This window comes from Arvicanthis niloticus, chromosome 10 (genome assembly GCF_011762505.2).
Source record: "Arvicanthis niloticus isolate mArvNil1 chromosome 10, mArvNil1.pat.X, whole genome shotgun sequence".
In the NCBI taxonomy this organism is placed as follows: Eukaryota; Metazoa; Chordata; class Mammalia; order Rodentia; family Muridae; genus Arvicanthis; species Arvicanthis niloticus.
The window spans coordinates 22,373,751-22,392,120 of NC_047667.1; the positions used below are offsets into that span (position 1 = coordinate 22,373,751).

Here is an 18,370-nt window from a genome sequence, read left to right on the forward strand (position 1 = left end):
GGCTGTCCTGGAACTCGTTGTGTAGACCAGGTTAGCCTTGAACCCAGAGATCTGCCATCTTCTGCTTCCCTAGTGCTGGGATTAAGGCATGTGACATAATGCCTGTCCTCCGTAGTCATTTTAATGTATCTGTGGCAAGACTGATTTCAAGAGTCACAGAAGTGGGATAGAGGCTGGAAGGAGACTCAAGGCCAGGCTAGGTCAGGTCAAGTTTCATTGCCAAATAGGTTCTAGTCTGGTTGATTACTGCTACCAGATCAAAAGAAAGTCTTGTCTGAGGTGTTCTCAGATTTTGGAATGCTTTGAAGGCATTGTAACTGTATGGTGTCTTATGTAGTCTTCTAGGTCAGAACTAATCTTCCCATTTCACAGACAAGGAAGCTAGGACTCAGAGGGGCTTAGGACTCTGAATACATTTGGTTGGTAAGCATCTGAGCTGTGATTCCAGTCCAGGTCCATTTGTCATGGAGCCAGGCATTTTCCACTGCAGCATGAATATTACCTCTCTAGGTACGAGTGGAGGATTGGTGAGGGAGGGATGGGAGCATCCCTGGCTCGGCATCTTTCTCCACTGGGAAGGCACTTTCTGATACGCATCATTTGTCAGCTCGTACATTGACTTCTGCGATCCCAGTAGGCGAAAAGCTCAGCAGAGAAGCTAAAGTTGAGCTCGGTTTGTGGCTTCCGAGTTAGAATCCAGCTGGCTTTGTGGGGGCTGCGAGAGCCAGGAACAAGTGTGATCATGTGTAATGAGAGAAAAGCCATCCGCAGCGGAAACAGCTCTGTGCAGAACTACCAGTGTGCCCTGTCTGGAGAAGTCTTGCGTGGAGTTGGGCCATCTGTAGAGGAGTGTTCGAGCATCGCTGTTCCCAGATAAGCATGAAAGGGATCTGCAGTTTGAGACAGGGGGAGTTCATTTAGAGGGTCTCACTGGTCTTCATTAACAATGTGAAAAAAAAAGTCAAAGGAAGTGCTAATTCAATCTGGTGACGACTCAGCTTGCTTTGAACTCTTCATTGGCGAGATGGACATCGTTCTGTTGTTTGGACAATGGTGTGGGGGCACAGGCAATGGCATGGCCTCACCAACCTTCTCAGTGCTGTCAGATGGCCACTCCTATCTCGAGATGACTCTACACCAGGCAAGAATTGAACTCTGACTACCCAGGTCCCTGTGTGCATGGTATTTCTCTGTGCAAAAGAGTCTGCTGGCAATGAACTTGAAAGCAGTATAAGGCCCAGATGATCTGGAGAAGGTATGGCCTGGGCTGTCTGTGTCCCTCACAGGGAAGATATTTGGTAGGAATGGTGATAAGTTAGTTGCTAGAGGAATAAGGACTAACTGCTTCAGCCAGTTACAGAATGGAAAGTGCGGGTAAGGGTCTTCTTACAGGGACTATTCGATCATGGAGCTGGTAACATTCTTAAAAAAGACTAGATGGGCAGATAGGACCCTATGGTCTGGAAGAATCGTGAGACTCTAGGACAGCAGAGGACTCAGGATGCCAGGCTTGTCCTCTCCTCAGTAATGCTGTCCTCCAGCACTGTATCTCAAAGCTGTGTCCACTCACTGGCAACCGGTTCAGAGTCCTTTGGGTATCAGTACCTGTCACTTTCCTTAGGGACATTGGCTCACCGTCACAGCTATACCCATTTCTCCTTTTGCTGGCTCTCTCTTGAGCATCCCTGATGCTCGACCGTACTTTAGACTCAGTCTACCTGTTTTCTCTGCCCATTGCCATCTTTGCCTTCCAGCTGACTTCTAGTCTGCCCTCGGATCAGCCTTGTATGCAAAGTCTAGAGGAGGTGCTGGGTACTTTCCACTCTGCACCCCAGTGGTAGCCTTGATTTCTGGGCCCAAGTTAGTGAAACTACTCAAAAACAGCTTATGTCTTGAAGGTTTAATTGTAGAAGCTTAGAGTTTTTCTCTCTGTAGAGAACTGATTGGATCCTGGGAACAAACTAGAATCAAGAGGCCGACTGTCTTGGAACTAGTTGTTGTTGTTGTTCTTTGTGTGTATCTCACTGCTGTCCCTCAGTGCAGGGAAGAACTTCAGCCTTGTGGGCAGCCCACAGTGGGAGAAGGTGGGGGAGTGTTCCTCTTGTGGACATGTTACCGGCTCAATCATTTGGAAGCGGAGTGGTCTCTTTCTTCTCTCAACTGTAATCTTCACTTCTAGGGAGGAACTTAGGCCAGGTGAGATCAAGGGCCTACCCTGTGTCCCCAGCATGGTGGTGCTAGGTTACGGGAACATGGCTATCACCATGGTGACTGTGGATGCTGTGATGGTCTATTTCTACAAGGTGGCTTGAGCTCTACTCCGACAAGGATTTGGCTTGGAGAGCTTTCATGTCCCTAAGCAATCATGCATGAGGATTCGTCTTACGTTTACATACGTGAGCATGATGTATTCAAACCATACTTCCTTTGTATGTTCTTCTCTTCCCCTCCCAGTCTTGATGATCTCCTTTCTCTTCACTACTAGCCCCCTTCTACTTGTGTGTGTGTGAGAGAGAGAGAGAGAAAGAGAGAGAGAGAGAGAGAGAGAGAGAGAGAGAGAGAGAGAGAGAGAGATTCTGTAAGTTTCATTGGGGCTGCCTACATGACCATGGGGACCTTACCACTGGCTATATAGTGAAGAAAATGTTCTCCCCCAACATCAATGTTAACCATATATAGATTCCACGACAGAGTGTTGACAGTCTTGTGCAGGTAATGACAGCTGCGGGGAGGTCAAGAGTGCATCAGCCACTGTCCTGCCCAGAAGTCAGAATTTCCCATGGCTCCCACCCCTTCCTCCAACTCTTACACACTTTGTGCCCTTCTCCTGTGATAGCACTGAAGAGGGTAATTAATATATGCATGTCTCATTACAACCGGGCACTCAGCAGCCGGTATTCTCAGTACTTTGATCTCATGAGTCTCTGCAGTCCTGGTTGACCACATCTCTGATCAAAGATGACAGTTTGTGTTGCCACTCCTTCTGCCTGACCACAAGGCCCAGGAGGCTGGTGACTGAAGCCTGGCAGAGTGACCGAGGAGCCCAAGCATGGCTATTCCCTGTGCCTGCAAAGGACCCAGAACCCAGACTTTGAAGGCTGTTCGATTTCTTCCTTTGCCCATTGGTAAAACTGTATCCTTCTAGTGAAGGCCAGATTGAGGTGTTCCATTAGACACCAGGGAATGAACATCTCAAAGCCCGGTACCTCGGAAGCTCAGCACTTGCTCAATTCCATCTTTTGTAGTGTAAGGGAATCCTCCCATTGTTCCTCACTCCTACGAGCCTGAGGAGGACAGAGTCATCCTGTTTGGCTTAAGTTAAAATCCATCTAGGCAGTGACTATGGAATTATTTCTTCATACGACCATGATGATTTAGGCCTGGGACTTTAGAACTATGTCACACTGGCTGTAGCTCCCATCTGAAGAAACAGCAGAGATGACAAGGGGCCTTCATGCACAAGAAGTGGCAGAGAATACTGGGCTAGATTCCTCTTTCCCAGCTACAGATGTCATAAAGCCACAGCCACCTGTAGACCATGAGAACAGTGTGTTGGTTTGGGCAAGAGGGGGCTATGAAGTGGAGGAGGCCGTCAGAAGGTCCCAAGCCAAGATACTACCTTTTCTTTCTTCTCTGTACTAATAGACCTTGGGAGGCTGATAGCCCAGTCCTGCAAAGAATCACACAGAGTCACTTTGATCTCCAATACCCAAGTCGCAGGGAGCCACAGAGAGATGCTGAATCTCTTTTTCTTTGTTGCAGGTGGACCTAGACCTTGGGAGTCTGAGAATGGTGATGGCTGTCTTCTGTGTGGCTGGCGTTGTTGAAAGCATGTGTGAACCTATTGCCTTGATTACCTTTATACTGCAGAAAAAATGGAGGCAGGAGAGGGATAAACTTGTTCTTAGCTCCACCACTGGGCAGCTGGTTCCCAGCATCCCTCTTGTTCACACTGATGAGGGGAGAGTTTTCCTCTCTCAGCTGATGGAGGAAAAAGCTCTGCCCTAGTGAGCCCTTCCCCGGGCAGACCTCTGAGCTTAGCCAGAATGGGAGTTCCTGGTGGAAAGAAGGAAACTGAAGGGAATCAGTCTTTGTTCCGAGAGTTTTGGGTGTGTGGTGGAGCAGGGTGGGCGGACACACAACATACAATTCATATTTAGACAAGCCATGCCTTTCCAGAGGGATGTGCTTACAGGTCATAAGGTGCATTCCAGACAAGTCGGATTGCAGCAGGGGGCTTAGGGAAGGGTATGTTCAATAGTTCATGACAAGGTCCTTGTGAACTGTCTTCAACTCTACCCTGTCTCTGAATTCTTTTACTTTCTCTTTTAGCTTGGAAGGAGGAATCTGGAGGCTTCTCTGTGGGTGGCAGTAGCCTTGTGCTTACCCACCGCACTGTCCTAGGAGGACACTGAAGAAGCCTCCAGGGTACGGAGCTTCCTTTGCCCATTCTTCCTCCTCCTCCAAGCCCTGAGCCCCTCTCCTCAGTCCACCACATGTGTAGACCGAGCAGGCAGGAGGAGGCAGACCCACTAGGATCTGTGTCCCAAGGGCTGTTAGAGGAAGGTCTACAGAGAGATACTCTTCCCTCTCGTTTTGCCTGACTTTTCTGGAGCCAGTAAGTGTGCATGGGCGTGGGCGTGCAGACCAGAGGATGGTCTGGAGGGGCCCTGGACTGTTTAAAACAGAACATATCTGCAGCCAGCGGAGAGGAGGTCAAACTCTGGGCGCAGGGCTGGAATGTAAGGGGCCAGGCAGTGGGTGGAGCTGAGGTTTCACCCTTCCTGGCAGCTTTGCAGTGCCCTTTGGGGAAGGTGGGGCTGCTCAAAGCAAGTGTGTAGAGTGTGGGGGTGGGGGTGGGGGTGGGGGGTGGGGGACTCTACCCTGCAAGTTGCTGATGCCCAAGCTGCACATGGAACAGGGAAGGGAACGTGCAGAATCCAAACTCTTGGCTGAGCAGAAGTACAGAATTGAATCTAAGGTGTGGGGCTTCTCAATGCTCTTTGCCATTGGAAATAAATCAGGTTAAGCAAAGCTTGGTGTGAGAGGGAAATGATGTAGTGCTGAGCCAGGGGCGAGAAAACTCAGAGACACACACACACATGTGAGTGTGTGTCCGTGGTCAGAAAAACAAAACAAAACAAAAAAACCGAAAAACCGGGAGACTGGATAGAGTTTAGCATTGAGCCCCACCCCCCACCCCAAAGCCTCATCTAATATATAAATCTGTATCTGTAGTCTCCCGGATTCTTTGAGCTTCAGGTCACATGAAGCCCAATCTGCTCCTGCAGCCAACGTGTCTGGAAACACACAACACACGTGTCCACCCCCTTCCCTCCTTGCCCTCCCACGCGCCTCAGCTCACCCGGGAGCAGCTGTATCTCATCAGCGTCTTCACATGTGCATGCGTGTGGTTTGGGGCTTCTTGAGTGGCTGTTTATGGCTAGAGAATTGCCTGTTCCGGCTCTGTTGTAGAAGGACCATCTGGGCTAAATTGATTGCTTCCTGACCTTTGTCCACCCTGCCCTTGGCCTGCCCTTTCCGCCCTGAAGATGCTCTCCAGCTAGTGTTTACTTTCCTGCCTTAACTGTGGGTTCTCCCCAGCTGCAGCTGCAGCTCTAAGATGGGGAGGGGGCTCCAGGTGAGAAGTTAGCTTTCATAGACAATTCCCAGAAGCACTTAATAGTGGCCTCCTCTGTCCTGTCATTCACTCTAGGGGCAATGGAATCATCCCCAGGGAGGAGGAACCTGCCCATTCTATAGCCCAGCCATTGCAGCAAAAGCACTGGAAAGAGTAGTCAACTCTTTCTGCCCAGGGATGCTATTGCTGGGGCTGACTTGCTTTTCAATGCCCAAGTAAGATAGGACACACAGGAGATGTTCACCTCCAAATACAAAGGCTGCTAGGGACAGGCATCCCGTCCGAGAGCCTCTGGCGTTGCTTACCCTGGCTGCGAGGACAAGATCTAGCTTGGGTGATCCTTTGGTCTGAGGTAGGGGGTCTCTGGGTACCTTTCCTCCCTCCTTCCCTCCCTTTCTTTCTTGAGACAGGGTCTTACTGGTTGGTCTGGAACTTTCCATGTAATCCAGGCAGGCCTAGAAGATGTGGCAATTTCCTGCCTCACCCTACTGAATGGTAGGACTGCAGTTATGTATTCTCTCTGGGTGTTCTCTTGATGGATGGCGTCTTTTGAACCAAATCTTTCTCTCTCTCTCTCTCTCTCTCTCTCTCTCTCTCTCTCTCTCTCTCTCTGTTTTGTTTGTTTGAGACATGGTCTCATTAAGTCATCTTGGCTAGGTTGGCTTGGGACTCATAGAGATTAGCTTGCCTCTGCCTCCCCAAGTGCTGGTATTAAAGGCATGTGCCATCATGCCCTCCTTTGGACCAGTTCTTAAGCATCTATCTTTCTGTGACAAAGTGCTGAACCAAGAGCTTTGGTAGTAAGAACTGGCCTTCATCTCTGAGGGATGAACAGTCAAAGGGGTCAAGGGAGATACAGGCAGACAGTAACAGTCATTGGCACCCACTGAATGTTTATTAAATGCTGGCAACCGCCTTCAATTCTCCATTGGTGTAATCTCATCTAATCCTGTAGCAAACCCAGGAGTGAAATCCTGGCATTATCTCCTTTGTACAGCTGAGGGAAAGAAGACAGAGGGAGGTGCAGTCACTCACCCAGAATTCTGTAGGTAGTAACTGGAGGAGCTAGGATCAGGCTCGGGCGTTCTAGAGCCCTAAACCTCAAGACTAGTGCAAATCCAACATAGTGCAAACAAACGGAAGAGTTAGCTTGTAGATGGAGCATGCAGAGGGAATTTCACGCTGCATAACTGACACCAGGCTGGCTCCATCCTGGGCCTCCTCCAGCTCTCTGGCTTCCTTAGCAGAGCTGAGGCAGGTCACCTGACCTGGGACCTGTGTGGGGAACAGCTCAGAGGTGCCTGGTCTGTGGGTGAAGGCAGATAGATGCTTTGCTGATGCTGTGGCTCAGGACAGTGCCTTGATTTCCCTTCTCTTCTGTGCCAACTGTCAGGTTTTCCTGGGGGAAAGGAGAGAGATTTGGGGTCCCAGGTTAATCCTTGTTTCAGGAAGCAAATGTCTAGCCACAATCCTTTGTCCTCCTGTTGCTCTTTGTCCTGCTGCCTCCACCGTGCAGGCTGTAGAGGAAGGTTTGGCTGGAGAGGGAGGAGGGTTTGGCTGGAGAGGGAGGAGGGTTTGGCTAATACAGTTGTCAGACAGCTGTGACTCCCTTTAAAAAAAACCTTTTAAAAACAAGGATGTTTTCTTGCATAACCACAGAACAATTAGAGAATGCTGGAAACATGCACAGCATGCTACAATTCTATCCTCCAATATACAGTCCCAATTTCACTTTACACTTAACCTAAAAACATCATTCAAAGCTATTCCAGGATCACCACTCCCCACTCTTATCTGGCTTGAGCTTTTCTTAGTTGCTCATACCCTGTCTTTGCTGCATCTTTCTGGTCTTCTCCAGCCTTTCCACCTCTTGCTCCTCCACTTTAGCCCTGAGCTGAGTTGCTTAGGATAAAGGTATGGAGGTCTCTTTCCCAGGCATAAAATTTAAATGTGGGTGGGGTTGAGGCACACCAAAAATTCACCAAACAGGATGAATAATATTTTTTTTAACTTTAATAGATTTATTTATTTTATGTATATGAATGTTTTGCTAGCATATACGTCTATACGCCACGTACATGCCAGGGGCCCATGGAAGTCAGTAGATGGTGATAAATCCCCTGGAACTGGAGTTACCAATGGTTGTGAGCCACCCACCATGTGAGTGCTGGGAATCGAACCCAGGTCCTCTGTAGTATCAACAAGTGCTCTAAGTCACTGAGCCATCTCTCTGGTCCCATAGATGGATGTTTTAGTACAACATTAGAAAAAAATTGTGAAAAACCTTTGCTATTTTAAATCAGGTCAGGACCAACAGCAGTACCCCTCCAGGCTATACCCAAGCCCGGGCCGAGGGAAAATGCCCTAAACACATAGCTGCCTTGACGTGACATGTCAGTGCTCCTTGCGCCTGTTTATTGTATTAGTTTTTATTTCAAAAAATACAATTGCCACAGTGGTGGTGGTGGTGTGGCTCACTTGCTTGACTCCCAGGGACCTGGGTTCTGTCATCAGTGCGGCAAAACAACCACTCTAGATTTGCACCAGAGTCTTGGTTGCTGAGATTGGGGTACCCCTTATACTTTGTACCCCTGTGCCCTGCAGGACTGGTTTACCCCCTCCCAGGCATCCCATCCTCAGAACAAGGGAGAGAAAAGTAGGGTTCCCAGCCAGAGGCTCTTCTGTCTGGCCAGAACAGAGGGAGGGTTGGGATGGAGAGCGGGGAGAGGAAGGGTACAGAGGCCTTTGGCTGGGAGCCTCTGGTCTAACAGCTTCCAGCTGCTTCCACACCCACTAGACTTCCGGCTAGGGAGTGGTGTTTGGTTGGCCTTTCCCCCTCTTCACATCGAATGTGTGATCTAATTAGATCCCTGGATCCCCGAGCCCTCCCTGTCCTGATATCACAGCTCCCCTCAGTTGATCCTGATCCCACCCCGCTAGGTCTTTTGCTGTTTGTAACCACTTCCAGAGCTCATGGGGGTGTTGTCCACACCCAGGACTGAGTGAGCTCAAGATGTGGGTCTGCATTCCCCAGGCCTCTGAGAGCCAAGCCAGGGTAGAGGGACACAGCCTTGAGGAGTACAGGTCCTGTGGCTAGGAGGAAAAGACCCCAAGGTAGGTTATTTCATCCAAGACCCCCTCAGAGCTTTGGAGTCACGCTTGTTCATTTGTTTATTATGACTGTGTGTGTGTGAGATGTGGAGTGCAGATGCGTGTGTCATAGGTGGTTTGTGGGGGTCAGACGACAGCTTTATGGAGTCAGTTCTCCCTTCCACCTGTAACGGGGCTCCAGGGATTGAACTAAGGTTGTCAAGCTTGCACAGGAAGCACCATTACCCACTAAGGCCCCTTGCTTCTGTGTTTACTTAGAGTTGATAACACTTTCCTGCCAGCCTCATGGGCCATAAAAGAATCAAATGAAATAGTGGTGGATATTTGCTGAATCATGAGGCTGTATTGGGCATAATACAAAGAAGCGATCCTTTGGGTTTGTGTGCACACATGTGGGCCTGCCTGAGTTACCTGCTGCAGAGCCATGAGGAAAACACAGGTTGGTAAGGACCCCTGGCCGTCCCTGCTGTTCAGAACTGCTTCCATCAGAGGGAAGAGGCCACTAGGAAAGAGAGGCTGGCTTCTGCCCAGTCTCATTCCTTCTCTGAGCTCCATCCACACCTAAAACGTAAGGTGTGCATCAAGAGGAAGAAATTTTGTTTAAAGGCTTTTCTTTCTTTTTTTTTTTTTTTTTTGTTTTTGTTTTTGTTTTTTTTTTTTTTTTTTTTTTTTTGTTTTTTTTTTTTTGTTTTTCAAGACAGGGTTTCTCTGTATAGCCTTGGCTGTCCTGGAACTCACTCGGTAGACCAGGCTGGCCTCGAACTCAGAAATCCGCCTGCCTCTGCCTCCCAAGTGCTGGGATTAAAGGCGTGCGCCACCACCGCCCGGCAAGGCTTTTCTTTTGTATACTTTTACTGAACTATAGTTGACATAAAAAAAATGGCATAGATTTAGAGGCTGAAACAACATTCTGCCTTTTTTAATTTGGGGGATAAGGTTTTACTGTGTAGCTCAGGCTGGTCCCAAATTTGTAATCTTCTTGCCACAATTAAGATAATAAAAGGCAGAGGAATATAGCTTAGTGCAAGGTCTTAGGTTCAGTCTCTAGGTGCGGGGAGGGGAGGGAGTCCCAATCACTCCCCCAAATTGCTTCCTGTCTCTTTTGTAATCCCTGTTCCACCCTGTCCTCAGGCTACCCTGGTCTACTTTCTGCCACTGTAAATTAGCTTGCAATTTTTAAAGCATTTTTATAATAGAATCTTACAGTGTGTACTCTCTTTTGGAAAGGTCTGGGCTCATTCACTCAATGTAATTGTTCTGAGATCCGTGCATTTCATTGCCTACATTAGTAATTCCTTCTCTTGCTGAGTGCCACCCTGTCCTGTGGATTCATGTTGTGTTCACAGGTTTGTAGACAGCTGTTTTCAGTTTGGAGGTATCATGTAAAGGCACTGTGAGCATTGGTGTGCATATCTGTGTGTAGGCGCAGGCTGTAAATCCTCTCTATAAATATGGAGGAGTGGAATAGGTGGGCTCTATGGTGACTGTATCTTTAATTTCTCAGGAAACAGCTGGCTTTCCTCCAGATAGATACACCGTTCCTATCTGTTCCAGAGCCTCTACCTGCTGAACCACTGGGCATCGGTCAGCATTTCAGTGTTAGTTGTTTTAAAACCACGGACACTCCCACACATTCGGTATACAGACGGCATCACGTGATCATTACACTGTGTACTTCCTGTCTTCTGTGGTAGTGTTTACTGTCTCCATATATGTTGTGTGCCCTTTATGTGTTCTTGTGGAAATCTCATGTCAGTTCTATATGTGGGATGCTCTCTAATGGCCTTTCATTTTTGGAACAATGTCTTTTTAAGAACAACATCTTTTATTTGGTGAAGTTTTTTTTTTTTTTTAATCGAGTTTTCTTAGACAATCCCAAAGTCTCTTGAGATTTTTCTCTCATATTTTCTTCTAGAAATGTACTTTTAGCTCTTATTCTTGGGACCGTGGTCTATTCTAAGTTGCTTTTCAACTGTTGAGTTTTGCTGGGGGTTTCTTTTTCTGTAAGATTTATTTAGTGTGTGTGTGTGTGTGTGTGTGTGTGTGTGTGTGTGTGTGTGTTTGCGCGCGTTCATGCACGCCCATGCATATGTATTCCTGGCACTCTTGGAAGTCCCAAGGAAACTAGAGTGGATAGTTGGGAGCAGCCATATGAGTGCTGGGAATTGAATCCTGCTCCTCTGCAAGAGCAGCCAGTGTTCTTTAACATCTGAGCCATCTTTCCAGTTCCATGAAGGATTTTTCCCCTTTCTCTGGTTGGTTAGTTGGCATTTGGATCTACCACTTGTCCAATGCCATGTAATTAAAATCACCTTTATATCTTGCTCAATACAAATTTATCATAATGGATGGATTTATTTATAGGAGTAAGGGCAGATGGTGCAGGGACGGAAGGAAGAATCCTAAGACTGCCTATCTGGTGGCAGCTCCTTTATCTCTTTCCCTCCAGCTCCTCCTTTCCCTTTGGCCCCAAGGCCTACAAGAGGCTCCTTCCTTTCTCTTTCTCCATCAACATTAGCTGGAGGCTGGCTGGATCTCAGCAGGAAAGAGGACCAGTCAGTCTCTAGGTGATTCTACCCTTTCTTGCTCCATTTTACATCCCCCATCTCCTCCTCCTTCTCCTCATTTTCTTCTGTGGTAGGACTTGAACTCAGGTCCTTTCTCATGCTAGGCTGGTGCTCTACCGTGGAACTATATTCTCAGTCCTGCCACCCCTTCCTCCACCTGCTTTCACCCCATCTTAGACCTGCTATGCAGTCAAAGATGACCATGAACTTCCAATCTTGCTGCCTCTCCTTCCCCCATCCCCAGTGCTGGTATTGTAGATGTGCGCCTTAGTGCTGGGAACCAGACCCAGAGCCTATGCATATGAGGCAAGCCTTCTGCCAACTGGGCTACACTTGGGGCCTCAGAGTTTGTTTTTATGAGACATGGTCTCATTTGGCCCGGGCAGCCCAAACCTCATGATCTTCCTACCTTGTCTCCTGAGTGCTAGGAGCTATTCTTCTTAAAAAGTTTTCTGATTAGAGTGTTCTAAGTCCTTTGAATTTCCTTGTGAATTTTAGATTTTATTGTGTCTCAGTTTTTATAAAGAACTTTCTGGGATTTTGTTGCATCAATAGAAAAATATTGGGAGAATAGATGTCTTAATAATATTGTCCTTTGACCAAAGAAAATAATTTCTCCTTTAGATCTTATCTAATTCCTCTGAGTAGTGTCTTATGCTTTTCAGCACATAGATTTTGCATCTCTTGTTAAGCTTAGCCTTAAGGGTTTGTTATTTTCCAACTATTATAAATGATGTTTTCATTGCTTATTGCTAGTATGTGGAAATACAACTAATATTATATCCCAAGCGTCTTCCTACCCCTTCAACCTCACTTCAACCTAAGGTGCTGGGTGTCTGCCTGATACCATAAGCTTTTAAACTGTCTTTGAAAGCCCCAACATCTTGCTCTGTTGAAATCTTTTCAGGAGTGGCCCTGAGGCAGCCATGAAGGTAAGGTGAGGAGGAGGAAGGGAGTTACAGTAAATTCAGATCCCGCATAAAACACTCAGATAGATCTCTGGCATGTTCTTAAACGCAAGTGGAGTAGGTAGTATAGCCCCTTTAAGAAACCAGGGCAAGCTAGGCTCCAGGCGACTGGGAAGGCATTACTAAAGATAAGATAAGGACCCCTGGCTGTTGTGAATGAGGGTCCTGAGCCACAGTGGCTGGCTTACTGATAGGCAAACAGGAACCAAGGTGATAAGGAAGAGTGCCAGTTACTAAACCTGGCTGGCTGAGGTTCAGAGCTAGTCAGGCATCTGGGGCTGTAAGGAAGCGGGAGTGCCAACTGTGTGTGTAGCAGAAGGAGCTTGTATTCTATCTCCTATGGCATTTTAGTTATACTCACAACAGCAGCAGCAGCAGGAACAGCAACAACAACAATAATAATAACAACAACAACAACAACAACAACAACAAGCCCCAGGTAGGCTTTACACACAGACACCTCGCTCTCTAGGAAGTAACTGTTCAATAAGAACATGCCCAGTGCCTTTCTCTGCTCTTGTGGGATGCTCTGGCTTTGCCTCAGCCTCAAGGCAGAGTTAGAGACTACCTGCTTTCTTCCTCAAACTGGGAAAATGTTGGCAAGGCACTCACCATGGGCGCTGCTCTTTTTTGCGTTTCTGTGTAGATTTGCATGTGCCCTACACGTAGACACTTTTCTGCTGGATTGAGATTTTCTTAAGTCGGTTACCTATTTTTAAAGAGAAAAGGCGGGATTTTCGTCTCTTCCCAAGCCTGCCTACCTGTCACCTGCATGTTGTTCCAAATGATTTCTGCACAAATGATTTCTAGAACTTTAGAATATGAAGAATGTCCGTGTTCACACAGTTCTTTACCTGGTGGTGTTTCCCCTTCTTGGGGTTTCCAAATCCCCCTCTCAAAACTCCTGAGTAGGGCAGAGGAGTAGAGGAGAGAAAGAGGTGGAGGAGGAGGAAAAGAAGAGGGGGAAGAAGAACCGTTTAGCTCAGCAGCAAGTGTTCAGTTGCTTAGGAGGCCTCCAGGATTCTGTCCTTAGAGCATCTTAGAGGCTTCCCCGAGTCTGAGATGGCCTTCTCTCTGCATCTGTCCCAGGGCTATGGATGATACTATGACTACTTTTGTCTGCACACCCTCCTCAAGGAATAAATAAAAAATATCATCCCTCCCCCGGATCCTGGCTTCTCTATTGGCCTGCCTGGCAAATATTTCCTAATGTGGGCTCATCCAATTGGGCACCATGCCAGAGTTAAGCGCCTCAGGGTGTAGGCATGCTCCAATTAGGTGAGGAGACCTGGGTGGGACTCCCAGCCCTTGCTCTCCTCAAGGGAGGCAGCAGCATTATGAAGGTAGATGGCAGCCTGCTAAGAGCTACCACTCGCTCAGGGATAGGCAAAGGGGATATAGGACAGTCCAGCAGCTGGATTGTGGCAGCCCAGCACTGAAGGGGTTAAGGCCAGTCAGCATGTGTGGCTGTTAATGATTGCTTTCCACAGGGACCTGCTGGGTATTAAAGGGAAACCTTTCCCTATTCCTGAGTGTGAAAGGAGTTAGAGGCAGCAGAGACTAGGGATCGCACCAGGCTGGTGAGTAAAGTGGCTGTCGGTTTGGTATATGTTTGTCTCTGTGGTTCTGGAGCTGGTGAGAGGCAGTGCTAACTGTGTGTTCAGCAGCCAGAGGGGGCTTTGGTCACACCATAAACAAATTTTCAGCTGGGCCAGACTCTAGGCTCCCCCACTTTTGTGAGAAGGAACTCTTCAGAATGGTTCTCAGCTAAGGGGCGACCCTGACAGTCGGAGCCGCAGCTGCATGGCCTGTCCTGTGGAGGAGACAATGGTTTCCTGAAACCACCCCTTGTACAAAGCCCAGAGGCTCTCTCTCTCAGTCATTGTCTCCAGAGAGGGGCTAGGATCTCTGAGCAAAGCAGGCTCACAGGGACAGAGCCGTAGATGGGGGCAGTGCTTGTAAAGGGCACAGAGAATAGGGCTGGAGAAGGGACAGGCTGCAGGCAGAATTGGGGGTGAACTGGTCACTCATTAAAAGGCTAAGTTGTCATTTGGGAGTAAAACTGAAATCTGGAAGAAAAAAAAAGAACAAATCTTTTGCTTTTAGGTTTGTTGTCCCTACCCCTCAACTTCCTCCTGGAAGGGTGTCCCCTCACCCTTAACAGCGCTTGTGGTCTTTGACACCTTCTGGTAATCTGACCAGGAGTATGGACAAAAGTTCTTGGCTTTGTAAGAGGCAATGGATGAAGTGCCTACAGAGGTGTGTGTCTGTGTGTCTGTCTGTCTGTCTGTGTGTTTGTGTGAGAGAGAGAGTGTGTGTGTGTGTGAGAGAGAGAATATGTATAAGTATGTGTGTATATGAGTGTATGTGTGTGTGATTGTGAGAGTGTGTTTGTGTTTGAGTGTGTATGTGTGTTAGTGTATGTAAGTGTGTGTTCGTGTGTGTGAGAGAGAGTCTGTGTGTTTGTGTAAGAGAGTGTGTGTGAGTGTCTGTGCGTCTATGTGTGTGAGTGTGAGTATGTGTGTGTCTGTGTGAGTGTGTGTCTCTGTGTGAGTGTGTGTGTATGTGTGAGTGAGTATGTGTGTGAGTGTATGTGTGTGTGTCTTATATGCTCATATGACTTTTTAAAAAGAAATTGTCATCAAAGAAGAAATGTTGACACACACACTCTCCCTCTTTGCTAAGAGCTCTTTTGTTCCCCCTGCCTCTCTTGGGAGGAAGATGATTGGATGACATAATGCCTGTGATGGCCCCACCTGCATGGGGACCATCTCTGGATCAGAGCACTCCCTATGCTGGTCTCAAAGGCAGATTTGAGAGACAGAGTAAACCTAACCCTTCGTGGCTTGCTGCAGTGCTTCCTTCTGGTGGGGTTTCCAGGAGGCAAACAGAAACCAGGACAGTAAGAGGGAGGTGCTGGCCACTAAACCCAGGAGGCCACGTGCAGAAGGAGCCAAGTTTCTGGGCAGCTGAGGCCAAGAAAGAGGGGGAAGTAGAATCTAGGAGAGGAATGGACAGACTCACCCTGTGTGCCTTGTATTCAGATTGCCAGCCACAAATGCAATCAGACAGCCTTTATCTAACCCCTCTCCGGGGAATTACAGAGGAACTGCTATACCCAGTGGGGTGGATGACACCTGTGGGCTTGCCACACATGCTCAGAAGGACCTCTTGTTTGGTTTCTGTACTTGAGCTGTGAACTAGAGCCCTGTGTTTTTGTTTTGCACTGGGCCTTTCAGCAGATCAGAATTGCTCCAACAGGTAGGTGTGGGCAGACTCATCTGTAACTTGGGTGTCACTGACCAAAGCTAACATTGTCTTGCTTGGGAAGTGGCCTGGGCACTAGGCCTGGGAGCCCTTCTTTTCTCTGAGACCATTTCCCTCCTGTCTAGTGTTTCTCCCTGGCACCTGCTCCTTGGCTGTTCGGTTTTTCATAGATTGAGGTTGCATCACAGGTGACTCTCCAGGGCTTCCGGTCTGCATGGGGGAGGGGCAGAGGTGGGAAAGCTTAAGGAAGGAAGGAAGGAAGGAAGGAAGGAAGGAAGGAAGGAAGGAAGGAAGAATCCTAAGACTGCCTATCTGGTGGCAGCTCCTTTATCTCTTTCCCTCCAGGTCCTCCTTTCCCTTTGGCCCCAAGGCCTACAGGAGGCGCCTTCCTTTCTCTTTCCTCATCAACATTAGCTGGAGGCTGGCTGGATCCCAGCAGGAAATAGGACCAGTCAGTCTCTGTCTCTAGGTGACTCCACCCTTTCTTGCTCCATCTTGCTCCCTATCCATCTCCTTCAATTATTAGAATCATTTCTAAGTATGTCCCTCTGGCCCTATGCCAAAAGGAGGCTCTTGGTAGTGATAATTCCAGACTATGGAGTCTTAATGCATTGATTTAAAAGCCAATGGATCATTAAAACTGTAAATGGATTTTCTTTTTTTCTAAACAAGGTCTCACTATGTGGCCCTGGCTGTCCTGGAACTCACTATGTAGACCAGGCTGGCCTTGAACTCACAGAGAACCTCGTGCTCCTCCTCTGCCCAGATTAAAGCTCTGCCACCTTTGATTGGATTTGGAGAGGAGTCAATTTTGTTTAAAGATAAGGTTTCTGTCCCAGGCTAGCCATGAGCTCTTGGTCGTTATTCCCTCAGCTAGCGAATGCTGGGATTACAGGCACATATGGCCACTATGTCCAGTCTTGATTTTTAATTTTTACCTCTCTGTTGTAGCTGGGGGCAACTTTTCCATTCTTGTTGGTATAGTTTAGGACTGTAATAGGCCTTGTGTTTCCAGAGATACTGAGCACATAGCCATTGCTAAAAGGGTTCAGTGGTTTGGAGTTGTCCCATATAATTAAAAATCGTTAGCGGCTGGGAAGAGTAGATCAGTACTGTCTAGAAAAATGACATTCTACCATGATGAGATGGTCCTGTCTTGTATGGCAGTCTCCGTGGCGACTAAGCCTCAGTGCAATATGGTTAGTCTGAGGCATTGACATTTTAATGCTTTTAAAACTTAATACAAATTTGAGTATGACTAGTGACCACCAGACTGGATGGTATACAGATAAGAGATGCTGTAGTGACCATCAGACTGGATGGTACAGATGTGGGGTGCTGTAGAAACCATCAGACTGGATAGTACAGATGTAAAATGCTGTAGTGACCACCAGACTGGATGGTACCATTGTGGGGTGCTGTAGAGACCATCAGACTGGATGGTACCATTGTGGGGTGCTGTAAAGACCATCAGGCTGGATGGTACAGTTGTGGGGTGCTGTAAAGACCATCAGGCTGGATGGTACCATTGTGGGGTGCTGTAAAGACCATCAAACTGAATGGTACAGATGTGGGATGCTGTAGTGACCATCAGACTGGATGGTACAGATGTGGGATGCTGTAAAGACCATCAGGCTGGATGGTACAGATGTGGGATGCTGTAGTGACCATCAGACTGGATGGTACAGATGTGGGGTGTGGCTTTCTTTATTAATGATTGTCACACCAGCCATGAACTGAGCAGCTGTATGTGCAAGCTCTCTCCAAAGTGCTTTATGATTTTACTTTAACTTATTTTTTTCAAGACAGGGTTACTCTGCATATATCCCTGGCTGTCTTGCAACTCCCTCTTTAGACCAGGCTAGCCTTGAACTCACAGAAATCTCCCTGCTTCTCCCTCCCAAGTGCTGGAATTAAAGGTGTGCACCACCATTTCCTGGCTCTGTATGATTTTATTTAAAACCTTCCCCCCAACCCCTCAAGCAACCCCAGTCTTGCTCGGTGTTACAGAATGAAAAACTAAAACCCAAAGACGCAAAGTGAGTTAGCCAGAGAGGCTCCTGCCTGAGATAATGGTTCCACCCTTTTCCTGAAGGAGAATCTACACAGGGTGGTGAGACAGCTTCCTCTACACACTCTCCAAGTCCTTTCAGACCTCACTGACCATGAGGGTGCTCCTGCGAGAGTGCCCCTGAGGTGCTGCTGAGCACACAGAGGCCCTCCCAGACACAGGCATTCTGGCTAGTCTCAGGCTTGACCCTTGTTTCAGCTAGTACTGGAGCCTCCTCACATCAGTAAGACAGAGAGACAGACAGCTCAGCCCTTGGCGAGCTCCCAAGAGGCATAAGAAACTCCAAACTCCTCTCTCTTTGCAGAAAGAGGCAGTCAGAACTTCCCACCACCCATCTGTATGCCACCTTGCCCTGTCTCTCTCAGTCTCAGACTGAAGCCCCTCAGGGAAGTCTCAGAGACTGGGCTTTATGGAAGGTGAGGGGCAATGCCAGCTTCACCTTCATTTCTGCCTTGGCATCTGATCTTCATGCGCCACCAGGTAGGAGCGCCAACCCCCAACCCCTCCAGGAGCAGATGTCTAGGCTCTTGCCTGCCAGCTCCAGAGATTTATGGCTATGTAATCTTTCCCTAGGCAAAGTCTCTGCTTTGTGGCTAGTCAGTGGAAACGGGTCTCTGTCCTGCTACTCCACCAAACACTCATTCAGCCCTCGTTCAGCCCGATGTAGGAGGTGAGGATCTAGCACAGCCCCAAAGACTTAGGCTGTAGGCAGTTAAGAGGTGACTATTCTAACTTACCCCACACC

At 48.0% G+C, this 18,370-nt stretch overlaps 1 protein-coding gene across 18 annotated transcripts in view; it reads left to right on the top strand.

Moving 5' to 3' along the window:
* The window catches only part of Plekha6 (pleckstrin homology domain containing A6), a 138,769-nt gene that overhangs the window by 69,104 nt on the left and 51,295 nt on the right, over positions 1–18,370 (top strand). Inside the window, exon 1 of one of the 18 annotated variants that reach the window (XM_076941189.1) lies at positions 8,593–8,755. The exons of 16 other annotated variants lie outside the window; for them this stretch is intronic. The gene's annotated coding sequence lies outside the window, so the exon portion shown is untranslated. Of the gene's footprint in view, positions 1–8,592; positions 8,756–13,717; positions 13,868–18,370 lie in introns of those variants that run through there. One more of the 18 variants, XM_076941185.1, reaches the window with a different exon arrangement.